This window comes from Schistocerca piceifrons, chromosome 6 (assembly GCF_021461385.2).
Source record: "Schistocerca piceifrons isolate TAMUIC-IGC-003096 chromosome 6, iqSchPice1.1, whole genome shotgun sequence".
Lineage (NCBI taxonomy): Eukaryota > Metazoa > Arthropoda > Insecta > Orthoptera > Acrididae > Schistocerca > Schistocerca piceifrons.
Window position 1 is genome coordinate 525926791 of NC_060143.1, and position 22883 is coordinate 525949673.

Below are 22883 nucleotides of genomic sequence, written 5' to 3' on the forward strand. Positions count from 1 at the left end.
CTGTCAGTGATTGCAGACAGAGCGCCGCCACACGGCAGGTCTAGAGAGACGTACTAGCACTCGTCCCCAGTTGTACAGCCGACTTTGCTAGCGATGGTTCACTGACAAATTACTCTCTCATTTGCCGAGACGATAGTTAGCATAGCCTTCAGCTACGTCATTTGCTACGACCTAGCAAGGCGCCATTATAAATTGCTAATTATCTTGTGATGCATCTTCCGTCCGACCGATGTTCACCAATTATGAATTAAAGTTAAGTATTCCAATAGTTACTTACCTTCTTTGCTACTATAAATTCCCTTACCTCTTCCAGACCTCACGCCAGCCTGCGTGAGCTTAAACGCGTGCCTTTCGGCTTCCTCTCCTAGTGGCTTGGCTGTCTTGCCAAGTCACAACAATATGAGTTTAGGATTTGCAATGCATTAAGCAATGTCTTCACGAGACTAATAATTTTATTGATCAAGCTCTGAACAAACTTAAAGATTGAACAAACACCCGTAGAAGATGCACTTTCATCATGCCCTGACCGTCAACATGATACTGTGTGTACAATATTTTCGATCATGTCGCAAAATATGTCCACATTTCATTTCCTTAGATTCCGACTTCCCGTTCTGTCGAGTCTGATACAGTAGGTCTACTTGCTAATAATCTATTATGTACCACTGCTTGGCAGTACTGCAAGCAGCTGAACGGTATTTGATTAAATATTAATGACTCTTTCCTTGCACGAATGTCAAAATGAACACCTCATACAGTTGATTTGTTGTCAGGTGAAATAAATATCGTGATGTAGTTGGTGCAGGTGCTAAAGGGTGTAACGTAAGCTATGGTTGCACATCCAGAACTCATTACTCGTACATGGCGGAAACAAAACACACTGATAAATCATTCTGACCACTTCCCACTGCGCTACTAAGAGCTCTCTGGTAGTGATGGGGCACCCCTGACGCAGCAAGGAAAGCATATCGAGACGGGTGGGGAATAAAACAGCAAAGATTTTGTTTTCATTATTCCTTCGTCAGTGTAACCGGTTTGATGCCTGGTTTGATCTTGCCTCGTGCCAACACTCTCCATCTCACTTATTTGTTGAATGTAACTCTGTCCCCCTTTACAACTTTTACCTTCTACAGTTCCCTCACGTTACATGTAAGTGGAAGAAAAAAAATATTCTCACTTGTTATTCCGCATTACGTTCCCCTTCAATTTCTTCTCTCTGGTGGGGTCTTCTCTTCGGGTCTTCACCGTTAGCTGAACACTGATCGGAAAACCAATGAATTAACTGTTTTAGCATTAAATGTAATGTAATACTTTATAAAGTACATATGTTTTAAATCACAGAGTGACTCACAGCCATCGGTTTCCTGTCTGGGTCTTGTAACCATAAGCATCGAGATTAACTTTTTCATTCGACCCCTTTTCTTCAAAAAGTGAAATCCCAAGGAGCACATTAAGAGTGTGTAAGGGGAAAGAGTGGACGGAGACCGGAAGACAGAAAAAAAGTTGAATGAGAAGATGAAGAGGAACTGGTGGCTCATTAAGGAAAGTTTTATTTTAACCTTAATGGATGTCGCCTCTGCAAGTCGTGAAGTGCTAAAAGTTTCTTAACGACGAAAAAGGAAAAAGCGCCCCGACTCTCTGTTGTAGTTCTTCCTCGTACGCGCAGCGAGAAGTCTTACAGAATGGGAAAAAAGACAAATACAGTGGGTTATCCAACATCGGAAAGAATTTCATTGGCTTCCAGACTTAAAATAATTCCACTAAGAGGTTTCCACTTGGCTCAGTCTTCTAAAGCAGTAACAGATTTAGGTGACGGAAGTTTGATTATAGAATATGCTGTACGAAGTTTTGTACTGAACAATTGTTTACTGAATTATCGAACTGAGGGTGGTTATTACAGGCCAGTCATACAACTGTGGTGTCACCGCCAGACACCAGACTTGCTAGGTGGTAGTCTTTAAATCGGCCGCGGTCCGTTAGTATACGTCGGACACGCGTGTCGCCACTATCAGTGATTGCAAACCGAGCACCGCCACACGGCAGGTCTAGTCTGGAGAGACTCCCTAGCACTCGCCCCAGTTGTACAGCCGACTTTACTAGCGATGGTTCACTGTCTACATACGCTCTCGTTTGCCGAGACGTCAGTTTAGCATAGCCTTCAGCTACGTCATTTGCTACGACATAGCAAGGCGCCATATTCAGTAATTAGAATGAATTCTCAACAGACAATATTGTGAATCATGTACCGTCAAGAGCGACGTTCATCATTAATGGATTAAAGTTAAGTATCAAACTAATTACGTCCGCTTTCTGAATTCTAATTCCTTGTCCTGTTCTAGACCTCACGTCAGTACTTCCCTCCTCACGCCAGCCAGCGTGAGCTAAAATGCTTGCATTTCGGCCTCCTCTCGTAACACGGTTTGGCTCTTCTGCCAACACTACACAACAACGGAGAGACCGTTTACGTACACCTATACCACGGGTGCCGACCATCAAATAGAGAAGTTAAATAAACAGAACTACTTACGTTTCAATAACGAGAGGGGTTCTATTGCTTTGTCTGGTGTATTCAGATAGAATGGTAGAACGTAACCGCACGTCGTAGAAAATTATGTAATACCGTGACATATTCATTGCGACAAAATTGTTACTGCAATCAAAACTTCTCATCGTATTCTAACGCTCTGTCAGATCATTTCAACACAAAATTATTATTTCATTTTTGAAACAAGGTTTCCACTTTGCTGGTGATTTAATTTCGAACGTTAACCCAAATCATATGACCACGAGTCTTCATTTAATCGGATAGTTGTAGAACAGTAACAGTGTGAATACTTAACTTCGTTGTTGAATAAAGACGGTCTGTGTTCTTCGACGTAAATTAATTGCCCGACAACATTTGCTTGCGTCTATCCGTTTACAGGGCCACAATTATTGAACTATATGAAACAAAATCCTCATAACTTCAGAACGGTTTGAGTTCAGACTTTCGAACCGCAGGGTTGGCCGAGGGGTGTGATGGGAATTAGTATGCGGATGTATGGTTTGGTTTAGATGCGAAGCCCTCTTTTATTTGGATGGATTCGTCAATAAGCAAAATTGGCACATGTGGGGGACTGCAATATTCCTTGCTGACATGCTGACTATCGACCGGTACGTGAAGGGTTTGGAAAATTATTTCATCCCCATTATCCAAAGTGATAGTGATTTCGACAAGATGTGGTTCATACAAGACGAAACTCGATCCCATCGAAGCCGGAGACTGTTTGATGTCCTGGAGGAGCACTCTGGGGGCCACGTTCTGACTCTGGGGTTCCCAGAGGACACACGCATGGGCCTCGACTGGTCGCCATATTTTCCAGATCTGAACAGATGCGACATTTTTGTGGAGCTGTATGAAAGACAAGGTGTACAGCAGTAATCCCAAAACCATTTCTGAGCTGCAAACAGCCATTTAGGAGTCATCGACAGCCTCGATGTTCCGATGATTCAGCGGGTCATGCAGAATTTCTCTATTTCTCTGTGCCACATCATCGCCAATGATGGCAGGCATATCTAACGTGTCATAACCTAAATGCGAATATCTCTAGTGACGTTTATATGTTGAATAAGTGTGTGCACGCCGCAGTTTGTAACTAATTTACTTTTTTCATACAATTCATTAATTGTCACCCGATATTTTCTTCAGGTGCAGCGGATACATTCACAGAATCTCATTAAACTTCGATTCCCATTTTACATATCGCAGCACCATTGATAATTGCCGTGTTATCACTTTAACAACCAGTTGCTAACTGTTGGGGTGGGGTTTGGGGAGGGGATGATGGGCAGAGGGGGAGGTGGCGGGTAGCCACCGTTGAATGAAGCAACAATACAGGACGGGAATCATTACTAAAGATTAATGAAAAGCACTTCAGTTGTATTGCTGTACGTTTACTGTGTTACGATCGGTTTGCGTATTACAACAGCTTTAGGTTTCCGAGTTGTGTTAAAATCTGGAGTGGTGCTCAACATGGTCATGATTATTATTAAAATAATGTCTTTAGTTATTTTATAATTAAAAGTTACAAATATTCAAGAGAAACATTATGCTTCATAAGGAGGAGGAAATGGTTTTCTATAAGCCCAATTTTGACAAAATCAGATTTAATATGCCAAATTTCCTAAAATAAATCCATCTAACGATTACAATAAGCAAATTAATGCTAAGGTGCTTAGTTCTTAACATTTACAGAGGCTTCAACAAGATAGTCACATTATTTGCTACTTCTAATTATTCTACAATCTATGTTAATGGTTGCCATCTACAGAAACGTTTACGATTTCATTAATAAGACTAGACCCTGCTGTTTTTTCCAGAACTATCTATTCGTTAACTTTAGAGAGTTCTATTACCGAACGTGGATACACGAAGCTACAAAGTATCGTCTTTTTAAAATGAAACAGCTATAGTACGAGGTTAACTCAAAAGTAAGGTCTCCTATTTTTTTATAAGTACAGAACTCTGTGTGGCAGTTGGTCACACTGTTATGAAGAGTGCTTCAAGCGCTGTGTGTAAACATGCGCACGCCGCGCTGAGGGGGTCAGTCTTGGCTTGCCAAGCCGTTGAGAATGGAGCTCCCGTTGGATGTTAGCGCTAAGTGTGAATTGCGCGCAGTTATCCAGTTTTTGAACGCAAAGGGCACTGCACGACTGAAATCCATCGCCAATTGACAGAAGTGTAGAGTGAGTCGTGCATGGATGTCAAAATTGTTCGTGAGTGGTGTAGAGAGTTTGCAGCTGGTCAGACCGAAATTCACGACGAACAAAGGAGCAGGAGACCATTAATTTCTGAGGAGACAGTGTTGAAGGTTGAGCAAAGCATGCGTGAAGATTCACCTTGGTTCCTGAGGTTTCCCGAAGCACCGCTCACAGAATTTTAACGGCAACATTGAACTACCGGAAGGTGTGCGCAAGATGAGTGCCACGCATGCTGACTGAGGACCACATGCGGCAACTAGTTGATGCTTCCCGCGAATTTCTTCCCAGCCTTACAGCCGAACAGGACAACTTTCTGGACTCAAGTGTCACAGGTGATGAAACCTGGGCATACCATTTTATACCTGAAGCCAAGCAACCATCACGCCAGTGGTGGCATCCTTCTTCGCCAAAGCCGCGGAAATTTAAACACAGTGTGCCGGTAAAGTCACGACAACCGATTTTTGGGATCGAAAAGGGGTATTGTTGGTCGACTTTATGCCCACAGGGACCACAATCATTGCTGACCAGGTACTATGAGACTCTGAAAAACTCAAACGGGCAATTCAGAACCGGAGAAGAGGAATGTTGAGCAAGGGCGTACACATTCTCCATGACAACGCTCGCCCACACATCGCCCGGCAAACTGTTGCTCTCCTGCAACAGTTTCAGTGGAACATAATCACCCACCCACCCTATAGTCCTGACTAGGCGCCCAGTGACTATCACCTATTCCCTAAGCTAAAAGAACATTTGGCCGGAAAGCGATTCAGCTCTGACGACGTGGTGATAGAAGAGGTTCATGATTTTCTGAACAGCGTGGTGGAGAGCTGGTATGACATGGGCATCCAAAAACTGCCTCAGCGTCTACAAAAATCCATCGAAAGAGATGATTATGTCGAAAAATAGCTAAATGTTCAAGCTGTAAACTGATGTAAGCCATTGTAGAAATAAACTATGTCATCATCATCATTTAAGACTGATTATGCCTTTCAGCGTTCAGTCTGGAGCAAAGCCCCCCTTATACAGTTCCTCCATGATCCCCTATTCAGTGCTAACATTGGTGCCTCTTCTGATGTTAAACCTATTACTTCAAAATCATTCTTAACCGAATCCAGGTACCTTCTCCTCGGTCTGCCCCGACTCCTCCTACCCTCTACTGCTGAATCCATGAGTCTCTTGGGTAACCTTGCTTCTCCCATGCGTGTAACATGACCCCACCATCTAAGCCTGTTCGCCCCGACTGCTACATCTATAGAGTTCATTCCCAGTTTTCTTTGATTTCCTCATTGTGGACACCCTCCTGCCATTGTTCCCATCTACTAGTACCTGCAATCATCCTAGCTACTTTCATATCCGTAACCTCAACCTTGTTGATAAGGTAACCTGAATCCACCCAGCTTTCGCTCCCATACAAAAAAGTTGGTCGAAAGATTGAACGGTGCACAGATAACTTAGTCTTGGTACTGACTTCCTTCTTGCAGAAGAGAGTAGATCGTAGCTGAGCGCTCACTGCATTAGCTTTGCTACACCTTGCTTCCAGTTCTTTCACTATGTTGCCATCCTGTGAGAATATGCATCCTAAGTACTTGAAACCGTCCACCTGTTCTAACTTTGTTCCTCCTATTTGGCACTCAATCCGTTTATATTTCTTTCCCACTGACATTACTTTCGTTTTGGAGATGCTAATCTTCATACCATAGTCCTTACATTTCTGATCTAGCTCTGAAATACTACTTTGCAAACTTTCAATCGAATCTGCCATCTCAACTAAGTCATCCGCATATGCAAGACTGCTTATTTTGTGTTCACATATCTTAATCTCACCCAGCCAGTCTATTGTTTTCGACATATGATCCATAAATAATATGAACAACAGTGGAGACAGGTTGCAGCCTTGTCTTACCCCTGAAACTACTCTGAACCATGAACTCAATTTACCGTCAACTCTAACTGCTGCCTGACTATCCATGTAAAGACCTTTAATTGCTTGCAAAAGTTTGCCTCCTATTCCATAATCTTGTAGAACAGACAATAACTTCCTCCTAGGAACCCGGTCATATGCCTTTTCTAGATCTATAAAGCATAGATACAATTCCCAGTTCCATTCATAACACTTCTCCATTATTTGCCGTAAGCTAAAGATCTGGTCCTGACAACCTCTAAGAGGCTTAAACCCACACTGATTTTCATCCAATTGGTCCTCAACTAATACTCGCACTTTCCTTTCAACAATACCTGAGAAGATTTTACCCACAACGCTGATTAAAGAGATACCTCTGTAGCTGTTACAATCTTTTCTGTTTCCATGTTTAAAGATTGGTGTGATTACTGCTTTTGTCCAGTCTGATGGAACCTGTCCCAACTCCCAGGCCATTTCAATTATCCTCTGTAGCCATTTAAGACCTGACATTCCACTGTATTTGATGAGTTCCGACTTAATTTCATCCACCCCAGCCGCTTTATTGCACTGCAATCTATTGACCATTTTTTCCACTTCCTCAAATGTGATCCTATTTCCATCATCATTCCTATCCCATTCTACCTCGAAATCTGAAACATTACAGATCGCATTTTCACCTACATTGAGCAACTCTTCAAAATATTCCCTCCATCTGCCCAAGGCATCCACAGGATTCACCAGCAGTTTTCCTGACCTGTCCAAAATACTTGTCATTTCCTTCTTACCTCCCTTTCGAAGACTGCTAATTACACTCCAGAATGGTTTTCCAGCAGCTTGACCCATAGTCTCCAACCTGTTTCCAAAGTCTTCCCACGATTTCTTCTTGGATGCTGCAATTATCTGTTTGGCTTTGTTTCTTTCTTCAACATAACTGTCTCTGTCTACCTGGGTTCTGGTATGTAGCCATTTTTGATACGTCTTCTTTTTCCTTTTACAGGCTTCCTTGACTGTATCATTCCACCAAGCTGTTTGCTTCATCCTACTTTTACACACTACTGTTCCAAGACTTTCTTTAGCCACTTCTAGTACTGTGTCCCTGTACCTTGGTTCAAATGGCTCTGAGCACTATGCGACTTAACTTCTGAGGTCATCAGTCGCCTAGAACTTAGAACTAATTAAACCTAACTAACCTAAGGACATCACACACATCCATGCCCGAGGCAGGATTCGAACCTGCGACTGTAGCGGTCACGCGGTTCCAGACTGAAGCGCCTTTAACCGCACGGCCACACCGGCCGGCCCCCTGTACCTTGTCCATTCCTTTTCCAATGACTGTAATTGACTACATTCAACTAACTGGTACCTTTCTGAGATGGCTGAAATGTACTTGTGCCTGATTTCCTTATCCTGAAGTTTCTCCACTCATATCCTCCTACATATGGACCTGACCTCCTGCACTTTTGGCCTCACAATCCCAATTTCACTGCAGATTAAATAATGATCAGTGTCATCGAAGAATTCCCTGAATACACGTGTGTCCCTCACAGCCTTCCTGAATTCCTGATCTGTTATTATATAGTCAATGACAGATCTGGTTCCCCTGCCTTCCCAAGTATACTGGTGAATGTTCTTATGTTTAAAAAAGGAGTTTGTGATTACTAAGCCCATACTGGCACAGAAATCCAAGAGTTGTTTCCCGTTCCTGTTGGCCTCCATATCCTCTCCAAATTTACCCATAACCTTTTCATACCCTTGTGTTCGATATCCAATCCTGGCGTTAAAATCACCCATGAGCAGAACACTGTCCTTGTCCTTTACTCTAACAACTACATCACTGAGTGCCTCATAAAAACTATCCATCTTATCTTGATCTGTCCCTTCACAATGCGAATATACTGACACAATCCTAATTTTCTTGCTAGACACTGTCAAATCTATCCACATCAGTCGTTCGTTTACATACCTTATTGTAACTACGCTGGGTTCCATTTCTTTCCTGATCTAAAGCCCTACACCCCATTGTGCTATTCCTGCTTTGACTCCTGACAGGTAGACCTTGTATTCTCCCACTTCCTCTTCTTTCTCACCCCTTACCCGAATGTCACTAACAGCTAAAACGTCCAGCCCCATCTTACTTGCAGCCTCTGCCAGCTCTACCTTCTTCCCAGAGTAGCCCCCATTGATATTAATAGCTCCCCATCTCATTACCATTTGTTGGCCAAGTCGTATCTCAGGAGTCATTGGTTTGTCAGTTAGAGGTGGGACTCCATCACCTCCAAAGGTCCGAGGCATTTTGCTCTGATTGTTGCCAGCATCATATTTAAAGTACCAGGGAAACAGGTTGCTAGCCTTACTTGCCCTGAGTCCCATTGGGTTTTACCCCTAACGGCTGAGGGACTAACCGGTGGATTTGGTAGTCTTTGCCGTATGAGTACAAAGGTGACCACGACTTAGAATATGTCCGAGCTGCCCAGCCTTATTCCAAAGTAACAGGTATCCCGACTGTCGGGACCACTTTCTTGGCCACTCATACGTTGCCCGTGGTTCATGAACTAGGACATGACTACAGGAACCCACAATAAAGAAAATAGGAGACCTTATTGTTGGGATTACACTCGTAGCTTTTCATATCCTGAAGTTTTAGTTACTCGAAACAATGTTAGACAAAGAATAATAATTGAGAACACAAAATTAAATATGAGATAATCTTTTAAGATACAGAATGTATCGTGCAATAAGGTGAATAAGACGTAACGAGGCGTTTATCTCACCGGACGCATTTCTTTTTATTGAGGTAAAGCACCATCAGTGGATGTAATTTTTGCTTGGTTTCTCGCCTACATCAGGAAATGCAACTGTTAGCACGTCTTTGGTTTCTTACTTCATTAGATGCTTTTTCGGAACTATGCATTTCTTATCTTTCTCACAGCATAATTTTTCGTACACGATTTTTTACTGTTTGTCTGTGTACTTCTAAGTGTTTATTACCCTCAGCACAATATGGCCATATAAATGAAGGTATATTGTATTCCTCAATGTACGTATCTCAATCTATTACATTCCAATATCCTCTGTGGATGTACGAGGCGTATTCCGAAAGTAAGGTCTGATCGGTGGCGAAATGGAAACCACAGCGAAAATCCAATAAAGCTTTGCATAAGTGTGTTGGACAGTGTCTCTAGTTTGCCTGCTGATCGTGTCACGTCTGTCTTTTCAACTCTGATAGCACAGTGAGCAGATGAAGATGCCTAGAAAACAGTGTATCCCACCAACTATGAGTGCCCGTGAGAGATTTCACCTGATTTGATGCAGCCCGCACAGCACAACTGTCATGCATTTTCTTCTGCATGACAGTTTTCGGCCACACTCTGCAGGGGCAATGAGGATGCCCCTGCAGTGTTTTCGATGGGAAGCGTTTGATCGCCCTCCATACAGCTCGAACTTTACTTCCTCTGATTTTCATCTCTTCTGACATGGGCCGCAGACTATGACGTCAACGTTTTGCTACAGGCAATAAACTGCAGATCAGCGCAGAGAATCGGCGAAAAGTGCAGGCGGCTGCTTTCTATGACGAGGGTATTGGAAACTAGGTACAACACTACGACAGATGTCTCAGACAGAGCGATGACTAGGTTGAGACCTGTCTGGAACGTGTGGCTAGCTAGCTATTGCGTAAAAAACACTTTTGATTTTCACTGTGGTTTCCATTTCGCCACCGATCGGAACTTACATCTACGTCTACATCTACATTTATACTCCGCAAGCCACCCAACGGTGTGTGGCGGAGGGCACTTTACGTGCCACTGTCATTATCTCCCTTTTCTGTTCCAGTCACGTATGGTTCGCGGGAAGAGCGACTGCCGGAAAGCCTCTGTGTGCTCTCGCATCTCTCTAATTTTACATTCATGATCTCCTCAGGAGGTATAAGTAGGGGGAAGCAATATATTCGATACCTCATCCAGAAACGCACCCTCTCGAAACCTGGATAGCAAACTACACCGCGATGCAGAGCGCCTCTCTTGCAGAGACTGCCACTTGAGTTTGCTAAACATCTCCATAACGCTATCACGGTTACCAAATAGCCCTCGGACAAAACGCGCCGCTCTTCTTTGGATCTTCTCTATCTCCTCCGTCAACCCGACCTGGTACGGATCCCACACTGATGAGCAATACTCAAGTATAGGTCGAACGAGTGTCTCGTAAGCCACCTCCATTGTTGATGGACCACATTTTCTAAGGACTCTCCCAATGAATCTCAACCTGGCACCCGCCTTACCAACAATCAATTTTATATGATCATTCCACTTCAAATCGTTCCGCACGCATACTCCCAGATAATTTACAGAAGTAACTGCTACCAGTGTTTGTTCCGCTATCATATAATCATACAATAAAGGATCCTTCTTTCTATGTATTCGCAATACTTACATTCGGGATACGTCTCGTATTCTTTCACAGGATCAATTTTTGTTGCGTTTCCCCCTGGATGCGGCAGGAGCGGGTGAGTGTGCCCTGAAGACGTAACGAAATAATTTTATCTCTGAGACCGACGACACGAGACGTAAACTTGTAGCGCCTGGTGTGTCTAGATTAATCGGCGGGGACAGACAGGTGAAGCGGCAGGTCGCCGGCGGTACGCTTCGCCTTCGCCCCCTGGATTTAATATCCGCCGTCGCCGGAAGTTGTCGCTGGAGGCCTACTGTTTGAGAGCGACCCGGCATCCGTGTCACAACTCCACCCAACTCCCTCCTCCCACCCGTGCCACCCCTCCTCCGCCTACCCTACTCGTCTGTCGTCGTCGACATTCCTTCCAAAGACAGCCCGGCCGGGCCCTGCCCCTAGCAGTGAGGGCGCAGGCAAGACGTCTGAAACAGATATCGCCGAAAACGGATTAAAGGAGAGTTGAGTTTCCGAGGGCTGAAATTTGAAGGCGCGGGCACGCGACCCTGGGAGTTGAGGAATGTCGCTCCGACTCTCCCCAGGGGCACTCATATCCCGAGATACTTCCACAAGTCCGCCGCTCTGGACGAAGTTCCCCCGGGCGTCGTGCGGGTTCCTCTCTCGCCATCCACAACACGAGACAGCTGCGGGGTCGTTCCCCAGTGTATTACACCTTAACTGCACTGCGTACCCTAGCCGCCGGAAGCGAAATCAGCAGTCGCATGTCTATGACGAATCATTATACCTGGCACGAAAGTGATCCGGAAGCACCACCTGAGAAAGGAAGAAACGTAAGTTATTCGCAAAGAGAGCGGCACACGTGTGTATTAATCAAAGACAGAGAGTAACGGTCACCATAGTATTTGCAAAACTGCATTTACATGGGGACGGCGGTTGTCACTGAAACAACCGGTTTTCTATTACATCGGATTTTCTCCATGTAAGTTTTCTCTGATTGTTAAACTCGCTCAAAATAATCGAATTCTCAAATAACCGATTTTCGGTTTTCTCCTGTGATTTCCTATAATAAACGTAGAAATCAACAAACATTGAAAAAATTTGACTCTCTCACTTTCGAGATACATACACTACCGGCCATTAAAATTGCTACACCGACAAGATGACGTGCTACAGACTCGAAATTTAACCGACAGAAGAAGATGCTGTGATATGCAAATGATTAGCTTTTCAGAGCATTCACACAAGGTTGGCGCCGGTGGCGACACCAACAATGTGCTGACATGAGGAAAGTTTCCAACACAAACAGCAGTTGACCGGCATTGCCTGGTGAGACGTTGTTGTGATGCCCCATATAAGGGGGAGAATTGCGTACCATCACGTTTCCGACTTTGGATTGTACCCTATCGCGATTGCGGTTTATCGTATTGCGACATTGCTGCTCGCGTTGGTCGAGATCCTATGACTGTTAGCAGATATTGAATCGGTGGGTTCAGGAGGGCAATACGAAACGCCGTGCTGGATCCCAACGGCCTCTTATCACTAGCAGTCGAGAAGACAGGCATCTTATCCGCATGGCTCTAACGGACTGTGCAGCCACGTCTCGATCCCTGAGTCAACAGATGGGGATGTTTCCGGGACAACAACCACATGCACGAACAGTTCGACGACTTTTGCAGCAGCATGGACTATCAGCTCGGAGACAATGGCTGCGGATACACTTGACGCTGCATTACAGACAGGAGCATCTGCGATGGTGTACTCAACGACGAACCTGAGTGTACGAATGGCAAAACGTAATTTTTTCGGATGAATCCAGGTTCTGTTTACAGCATCACGATGGTCGCATGGTGACATCGCGTTGAACGCACATTGGAAGCGTGTTTTCGTCATCGCCAAACTGGCGTATCACCCTTCGTGATGGTATGGGGTGCCATTGGTTACACGTCTCGGTCACCTCTTGTGCGCATTGATGGCACTTTGAACAGTGGACGTTACATTTCAGATGTGTTACGACCCGTGGCTCTACCCTTCATTCGATCCCTGCGGATCCCTACATTTCAGCTGGATAATGGATGACCGCATGTCGCAGCTCTTGTACGGGCCTTTCTGGATACAGAAAATGTTCGACTCATGCCCTGGCCAGCACATTCTCCAGATCTCTCACGAAATGAAAACGTCTGGTCAATGGTGGCCGTGCAAAGGGCTCGTTACGATACGCCAGTCACTGCTCTTGATGAACTGTGGTATCGTGTTGAAGCTGCATGGGTACCTGTACCTGACACGTCATCCAAGCTTTGTTTGACTCAATTCCAAGGCGTTTCAAGGCCGTTATTACGGCCAGAGGTGGTTGTTCTGGGTACTTATTTCTCAGAATCTATGCACCCACATTGCGTGAAAATGTAATCACATGTTAGTCCCGGTATAATATATTTGTCCAATGAATACCCATTTATCATTTGCAATTGTTCTTGGTGTAGCAATTTTAATGGTCAGTAGTGTAGAACCAAAATAAAAATTCAATAGGCAAATAAAAGGAAACTTAGTCCGTCCACCAGTAGCTACTTTTCTCGAAAAGTGATAAGTCATTGAATACAAAAAAAATTACCAGTATTCTCCTACTGAATCTAATCTTTTGCAACTCTTCTCACTGATCATGCTGTGATCGAGGATGAGTTCACTATTTGGCCAATACCGTAAACGGTGAAAACTGAAGTTGAAGAACTCTTGAGTCAATAAAAGTTTTTTGTGTTTGTGACCACATTTTCAGTACGTAAAACTACCGACGTTTCGGTCACTTACAACAGTGACCAAAACGCCAGTAGTTTTACATATTCACACTGCGGTCACAAACCCAGAAAAAATTTATTGACTGTGACATTGGCCGCGGAAGCCTACGTTTATACAGAAGGAATCTGTTTTTCGTGTTCATTCGTCCCTTCTCAAGGACTACAAGCAGACAAAAGCATATTATGTAGACACAGGCAACAGATCAGTTCCTTTTTATTTTTATTGAACACTACGAATGGCTGGTTGTTTGGTCGATGAGGGGACCAAACAGCGAGGTCATCGGTCCAAGCGGATTATGGAGGGATGGGGAAGAATGTCGGCCGTGCCCTTTCAAAGGAACTATCGCTGCATTTGTCTGAAGCGATTTAGGGAAATCACGGGAAACCAAGCTCAGGATGGCCGGACGCGGGTTTGAACCGTATTAAGCACTGCACCACATCGCTCGGTTACTAAGAATGAATTGTTGTTAAGTTCTTAATTTATTACTTTTACCAAAATTTCTTTCCTCTTTTATGCCTCTACATGGCAGACAAATCTTTCACCTTTTAAACTAAATGAAGCATTGTACTTCATTTCTAGGTCACTTCGTAAAGTATTTTCAGAATGGAGTTGGTACCATTGTGCAATACAAGTGATGTCAGGCGACGACAACGAGAATTTACCTTACATACTAGTCATCTGCACATAAACCATACCCTAAACCACGAAACATGGCAACAGGTACGTTATTGTCTCAGTAATGCTATACCAATTCTTATGCCATTTATTTGCCACTCGTTCCTGTTGCCATTGTTATTAAAATAGCATCGATCTCTTTTCCTATTTTCTATAATAACGAAATGTTTCAAACCAATGCAAACTGAACGAATAAAATTTACTCACCCTTTATGATAGATTTATTTAAAAACGAAAAATTTTGTTACTGCTGCTGTTGCTAACTGACATTTCGGTTTTTTACTTTGTGTTAGTAAAAATTGAAGAAACGCCTGTTAGCCTGTTATAACAGAGACGAGTAAAGTATTGATATTGTTTATTCCATTCCCCGCTATAGACTGACAGCTGCGACGGAAGTAATTTCGGGGGGAGGGATGGTGAAGAGGGGGGGGGGGCGCAGAGACACCATGCGTGTGCCACAGCATGCATTCCGTCAGTTCCACGAGATATGAAGCCATATCGAGCACCTCAAGTTGCGAAACCTTCATCCCTACGCCACCAAAACACTTCCCGCTTGCACTTTGCCTCAGTTTCAGTCAGCTTGCTGTACGTGTGATATTTTTGTTTTCCTTTTTACGACTACATGAGTTATTCGTTTATTTGTTGTTAGTGTTATTTACTGTGTGGTGCTGAGCAATGTCAAAAGGAAGTTCGTCGAAAGTTATTAGTGGAAAAGTTGGACCTCATTCTCTTGGCCATGGTATTGCCGTAACAAGACAGTCACGACAAAATAGTTTGTGCTTAATGTCCCTTTTACACCACTGACATCCTTCTCTCAACTGACTGCTCGGGGGGCAAGCTCGTCTACTGCAGCGCCCCTGACGTTTTATTCCTGTACTGAATCTCATCTGTGGCCAGTTTCGTTTACACGTCACTGCAAAAATTGGGTATGTTGCGAGAGCTATATTCCGTGCAGTTTGGCACCTGAAAGGTGAAAAAAAGGTCATGAGGGACTACCTTTTTTACAGAAAAATCGAGATATAGCAACAAATAAGTAACAAGAAATGATAATAGAGTTTATTAATGACCAAAGGAAAATTCATAATGTACTTTCTTGTCAATGGACGTGTGGTTAACTCTCCGCACTTCTGGGAACTGAAAGAATGGAAAACTGGCCTCAAAACATTTCTGAAAATATATATTTACTTTCTCGAGAAACTATATACTTGGAAACACATCAGAAAATATCTAGAACGTAGCCATTTTTGCTTCATCCTTTGTATCTTGTAATCTTGCTAAGCTGCAAATAATGTCGAAAATTATTTAATTCGTCAAAAAATTCTGACTCTTTCACTGTTGAAATAATTTTCATTAAACACACCTATCTATTTACGTTCTTATTTGTGCGTTGTGTGGTTTTTTCACTGTGAAACGTAAATAACTTATTGTTTTCACACATTTCATCTATCTTGTAGCAGAACACTGCAAGGAAAATTTTCAAGTCCTCGTGCACCCTTTGTAGTGTGTCACGAAAACAAAAAAACAAACGGCGTAATAAAGTTGAAGAAGACACAAAAGCACAAAATCCATTTCTGTAGAAGGAGTGAGCACCGTCAGAACAGGTCAACTTCCAGTCTTAGTAGACGCCGTCACAGTTCCCGTTTCTGAACATGCGCTGTGCGCAGTATACTCGAAAGTTTAGGACTTCATACTCGGCACAATATATAGATCATTGACATCATAGACAAATTTGCGACATGGTTTGTTGCTGATTTATACGCAGGCACGGAAGGTGTCCGTACTTCGACTAGTCGATTTTGACCAGAAAGTCGCTAGTGTAAATCGGTCTATACGTGCCTGCTTTGAGACTGAGAAGCTTAATGGTGGTCCTCTGCTCACCGTTAACGAGGTAACAGATAGAACACCTGCAGTTTCTAATGTAAACAAAAGCACTTTTGTGAAGTCTGAGTCGCACTGCGTGCGGACAAACGCAGCGGCTATGAGAGCGAGCAGGACATGACAAGCTAAACTGGATACAACCAAGTTCATCTGACTGTTTTACTACTTAACTCTGATTCTGCTACAAGGATAATAGAAGAGGGCATACAAGTTTGACCTGTATGGGTAAACGATAAGTTGACAATGTGATGGACATCACAGTTAGTGATATTTGCGGGATGTTATGATGTCATATCTCGAAGAGTTAACAGACCGTTATTATGATGCTAATCAGTTTGAGGGGACGATTTTCAGAAACAATAGCTTGTAAATGGTGATTTACTTTTCCGGGTTCTTCATAGCTGTTTCAGAAACGATAAAACTATATCCCTTTTCTCCTACACCACGTTAGTAAACCGTATATTGAACGGAAGCAGATGTGACGATTATCAGAAAAAACAGTGCTCTTGTGCTGTAACAACGCGCCTGCTAGTCACATCGAAATCGGTTATGGCAACACATCACGAGATGAGTTGAGAACTACTGAGTTTTCTAGGAATCTAGAAATCTTTCTGGCAGATTAAAACTATGTACCGGGCCGAGACTCTAACATGGGACCTTTGCCTTTCGCTGGCTATTGCTTTACAGACTGAGGTACCAAACACGACTGACGACCCGTCCTCACACCTTCAGTTTTCCAGTACCTCTTGTCCTACGTTCCAGACTTCATAGAAGCTATTCTGCAAACCTAGCAGAATTAACACTCCTGGAAGAAACGATATTGTGGAGACATGGCTTAGCCACATCCTGGGTGATATCAGCGTACACTCCGCTGCAGAGTGAAAATCTCGTACTGGAAGAATCGAGGAATCTAAGAAGAATATGCGATTGTGGAAATCAGTATAAAGGGCCGGGTTTCTAACAAAAGTAATAGTACAATGTTTGTAGCGCACGGTGTCGAATTTATTATGAAAGTAGTAATTACATGTAAGACATAAACAATCATGACGAAATTACAGAGCTTCTTTCGTAACACGATAAACAAAATAACACGTTTGCATTGTCTCGGTGGAAATTGGTATACGGCACTCATTTTGCTGTTGTATTATTGAATTGTTAGTACTTCCTCCAGCCTCCGTTCTTCCTAATTACCACAAAAATTCTACTTCGCGTTGATTTTGTTAGAGTTCGTAGTTCTTGCGGGGAAGTGTCGCCCGCTCTTCTCGTACCGCACTTTTCAAGTCTCATACTGTCTCAGATTGCCTTCTATTGCTATTAACATGCTTTGCAAGTATTGCCGGATGGTTTTCCACAGGGTTCACATCCGGGCTACTTGCAAGCTAGGTCAAGAAATCGGTATCTTTCTCTCCAAACCACTTTTTGCTTGTAGCAGAAACATGCACAGGTGCAGAATCTTGTCGAAACATTAGACTTTCGTTCCCTAGGTCCTCATATATTCTAACCGGTTCTGTCTTAGCATCTCAGTGTACATGTTAGAGTTCATTGCAGTGATGAGTCAAGCAATTCGTGATTTATGTTTAGGGCAGAAGGCTGTCCAAGTTATGACACTTCGTCCAACAAAATTTCTGCTCATTCTTACCTGCTCGTCTGTTCACAGATCGTGCCAATAATATTGAAATCAATCAGGCCCATCTAAACTTACGCTCATCACTGAAGATCACTTCATCCCATTCTGAAGTCCATGACGTATGTGTTTCACAATACTCCAAACTAACCTGTTTATATTTGGATGTTTGAGCAGGTTTCTATAGTCCTTCTTTGAATGCAAGATGTTGTCATTTGACAAAATTTGTTATACATGTATGGCAGTTGGTGTCAACTGTAAATCAGCAACACGTTGAGACGAGTAACAGTTTGGGGCTTTGTTCTGCGCAAACAGCAACCGTTTCGATGCTTCACGTAATTTTCTATTTAGCCTATATTTTACTTTTTGTCAATATCGCACGCCCAGTCTACTGAAATTACCACCACCATTCTTGGCGATTTTACAATTAGAGAGTCCCATTTCCATGTAAGCACAGATTTCTCCTTTTTCATCTCATGATGTTTTCTGTGTGGAATTGCCACATTCGCGGTTTATGTACACAACAAGCACTGCCACTAATGGTGTCTGTTTCCTATCTGGAGTATAGGCACATGAGCACACGCTGTCGCCAGAAATAGACGACTGCCTTTATACTGAGTTCCCCCCTCTATCACTTCAATCGTTAATGAATTGTTACACACTGCATTACTGATTTCAAAAGCGATACCATTTGACTGCATTTGTCAGTATACAGAATCTCATTCTATTGCATATACGCTGTGGACAACTATTCGAGCAGACAGTATTAATTTTCCTACTGATATCCACGCCTTTATACTGATTTCAACAACTGTATTTATCATAGTAGGCATTTCGTCTTTTATTTGGCATGAACGTTTTTGTATTTTAGGAAAATTTTCAACCCAACCTCAGCCACTTACGAAACTTCCAGATAATTTCTAATCTAGTTCGTGGATAGGGTGACATGTTGTGAGATTGACAAAAGAATGGCGTTAATAGCAATGAAATTTAATTATCCTTAGGAACTTACGGGCTCAGTCAGAAGTTACATTATTAGCTTTATCTACAGAACAGTTTTTATACCATTACATAACCTAGTGGTGTTGGACTTGATCCCTTCGTGTGGACTAAATGGAAATAACGTACTCTATTCACTAATATTCTTTTTCTTGTGCAGTTCATCGCCAGCGGAAATGTGTCAAAAATATCTTGTATGTCTAGCATTCTCACTCATTTTTAGAACTAGGCTGCTGAATTCAAACCTGGTCATACAAGTCTCATAAAAATCTATTCGCACGCCATCAAAAAACTGCAACGACAGATGAAAAAACAATTGAAATATGAACAAAACGCTATCAGACAACTGGCGATTGAATGTGTATCACGTAACTAATGCCGTTGACATATCAGAAGACAGTATAAGATGGATGGCAAACTTATTGAATATGGACCAAAATCAGAGGCTGGAAAGCATTTCTCAAAAACAATTACATCATTTTAAAGAAGTTTAGCTGGTTTCCTTAGCCGATATGGTAGCATGAATCGGCTTAGTCCAGCATTTCACAATAATGAGAGTCGTGGGTGGAATTTGTTTTCTGTGAATCAGAGAAGGTGCTGTCTGCCATAGGACAAATGATTTAGTGTGAAAAAAAGAGCAACTAGATTTTGATTTTTTTGTACCACGAAAATTACAAATGACGGATACTGAAGTTTTCGGAGCAACTGAATGTAAAAAGAAAAAAAGGGTTGTGAACTGATTTTATTTAAGAAAATTAGGGAAGCAGTTGACTGTCAACAAATCATTATGCCTGCCCACAAACGCTGTTCCTTTAGCAGAAGGAACAGAGGGAGTACCCTGCCAGTCCCAAAGGTTTCGAGCAAATAGAGAGAAGTCAACGTTGTGCTTTAAAGCATCAGCTGTTCTGCATAGTTCCCCCACACTTGAGTACAACCCACAGAACGTTCATACATCCATGTCAAACTGTCATAAATGTCTTTCTTTTGGATGTTGCGCTACTCGTTCTGCATAGCTCCCCCACACTTGAGTACAACCCACAGAACGTTCATACATCCATGTCAAACTGTCTTAAATGTCTTTCTTTTGGATGTTGCGCTACTCGTTCTGCATAGTTCCCCACACTTGAGTACAACCCACAGAACGTTCATACATCCATGTCAAATTGTCATAAATGTCTTTCTTTTGGATGTTGCGCTACTCGTTCTGCATAGCTCCCCCACACTTGAATACAACCCACAGAACGTTCATACATCCATGTCAAACTGTCTTAAATGTCTTTCTTTTGGATGTTGCGCTACTCGTTCTGCATAGTTCCCCCACACTTGAGCACAACCCACAGAACGTTCATACATCCATGTCAAACTGTCATAAATGTCTTTCTTTTGGATGTTGCGCTACTCGTTCTGCATAGTTCCCCCACACTTGAGTACAACCCACAGAACTTTCATACATCCATGTCAAACTGTCATAAATGTCTTTCTTTTGGATGTTGCGCTACTCGTTCTGCATAGTTCCCCCACACTTGAGTACAACCCACAGAACTTTCATACATCCATGTCAAACTGTCATAAATGTCTTTCTTTTGGATGTTGCGCTACTCGTTCTGCATAGTTCCCCCACACTTGAGTACAACCCACAGAACGTTCATACATCCATGTCAAATTGTCATAAATGTCTTTCTTTTGGATGTTGCGCTACTCGTTCTGCATAGCTCCCCCACACTTGAGTACAACCCACAGAACGTTCATACATCCATGTCAAACTGTCTTAAATGTCTTTCTTTTGGATGTTGCGCTACTCGTTCTGCATAGTTCCCCCACACTTGAGCACAACCCACAGAACGTTCATACATCCATGTCAAACTGTCATAAATGTCTTTCTTTTGGATGTTGCGCTACTCGTTCTGCATAGTTCCCCCACACTTGAGCACAACCCACAGAACGTTCATACATCCATGTCAAATTGTCATAAATGTCTTTCTTTTGGATGTTGCGCTACTCGTTCTGCATAGTTCCCCCACACTTGAGTACAACCCACAGAACGTTCATACATCCATGTCAAACTGTCTTAAATGTCTTTCTTTTGGATGTTGCGCTACTCGTTCTGCATAGTTCCCCCACACTTGAGTACAACCCACAGAACGTTCATACATCCATGTCAAACTGTCATAAATGTCTTTCTTTTGGATGTTGCGCTACTCGTTCTGCATAGCTCCCCCACACTTGAGTATAACCCACAGAACGTTCATATATCCATGTCAAACTGTCTTAAATGTCTTTCTTTTGGATGTTGCGCTACTCGTTCTGCATAGTTCCCCCACACTTGAGTACAACCCACAGAACGTTCATACATCCATGTCAAACTGTCATAAATGTCTTTCTTTTGGATGTTGCGCAACTCGTTCGCCACATGGCGTGAAGGTCTGTTCAGTCATGAAAGCACTGACTTTTCATGTGAATTTATGAGCTTCATCCTTTGTGACAGGTTTCTGCTGCAAACACGAAGCCACGTAAACAGCTTTTTTTTAATTTTTTTTTTTTTCGGCATTCAGAGTCTGCGGCATTCAGAGTCCGCGGAATAAAATTTGCACTCTATTTTTCTTCAAAACATTCTGGACTACGTCTGATATATTTGATTCAACGTTGATACCCCACTGTCGCACTTCCACTACTTAGCAATGCCTGTTCACAGGTGACTGCTCGAATGCGCGTCTATCATTTGTAGTTGTTAATTACAGCTATCGCCGTAGAAGCTAAGCTGAGGTCGCTTATACACCAGGAAGAAAAGCTGTCTCGGATCTTTACGTGGACGATGTATTTTTATAATTTCAGACTTCTTTTGCGTGCAACGCAACTTAAGTGCCCCATCAAAGACTACAATTATTTTGAAAATTACCACATCGTGCTACTTTCTTGGATCTTGGCTTCAAACACTTTCCTTGCTATCTGCTGTTCCATTTTGTCGATGACGTTGACATCGATCATTAATGACGACGTCTTCTCTGCAGAGAGCGATTCTGTGTGAGTCACTGACTAGTGGTGACGAATTTTGGCTCTCGTTAAAAGGGATTTAATGTCATAAATACTTAGAAAGAAGTATGAGCGTGTGCAGCTTTTTTCCGTTTCTGCTTGAATTTAGTTGCTCACTACGTCGTTCCTAATGTAGGACACTTGAAGTGTTAAACATTACTGAAGTTACCACACCTCGTCATGAGTGACCGTAGATCTGCGTCTTTGGAGACCATGTAGTCGAGAATCTTCTCTCAAGAAGTTTGGAGACAAGTATTGATGGTGATCTCACGAAGCTTCTAACTTGTTTCTATGCCTTCAGTCGAAGTCCCGGTAATAACTACTACACCATCAGCCATCACTGATGCATTTACTTTATGTTCTCTCTTCCAGGTATTGAATTCTATCTTGTTTTGACGCTCTTACCTAGTACCAGATTTAACGGGAGCAGGGGCGGTCTGCCGTCTACCATTACACCTGTTTTCATTTCAGAAATTCAGGAACTTCAGCCTATGAGCTTTACTTGAGAGATTTGCTTAAATCAATTATTTTGTTACGCACAGATTGCTGCGGTTAGTCATGTCAAGCACTAGCTCCGCGGTGTGGACGTGGAGACCTATTAATACTGGCCGTCCTTCGTGTCATACTCTACCATTGGCCTAATTCGGATGCAGTGTCCAGTGTGTTCAGCGCACCGATCTCGCAGGTGTTGTGAAATTCTCAGATCTTAGAGCCTCTACTTCTTATTCAAGTAGCGCTCTATTGGCGGCACGACGTTGAAAGCCGGCTATTCCAGTCCCTCCATCAAGGAAAAATCTCTGGCCATTCCAGGAATTGTAATCGAGTCCTACACATGATATTAAGACGCGA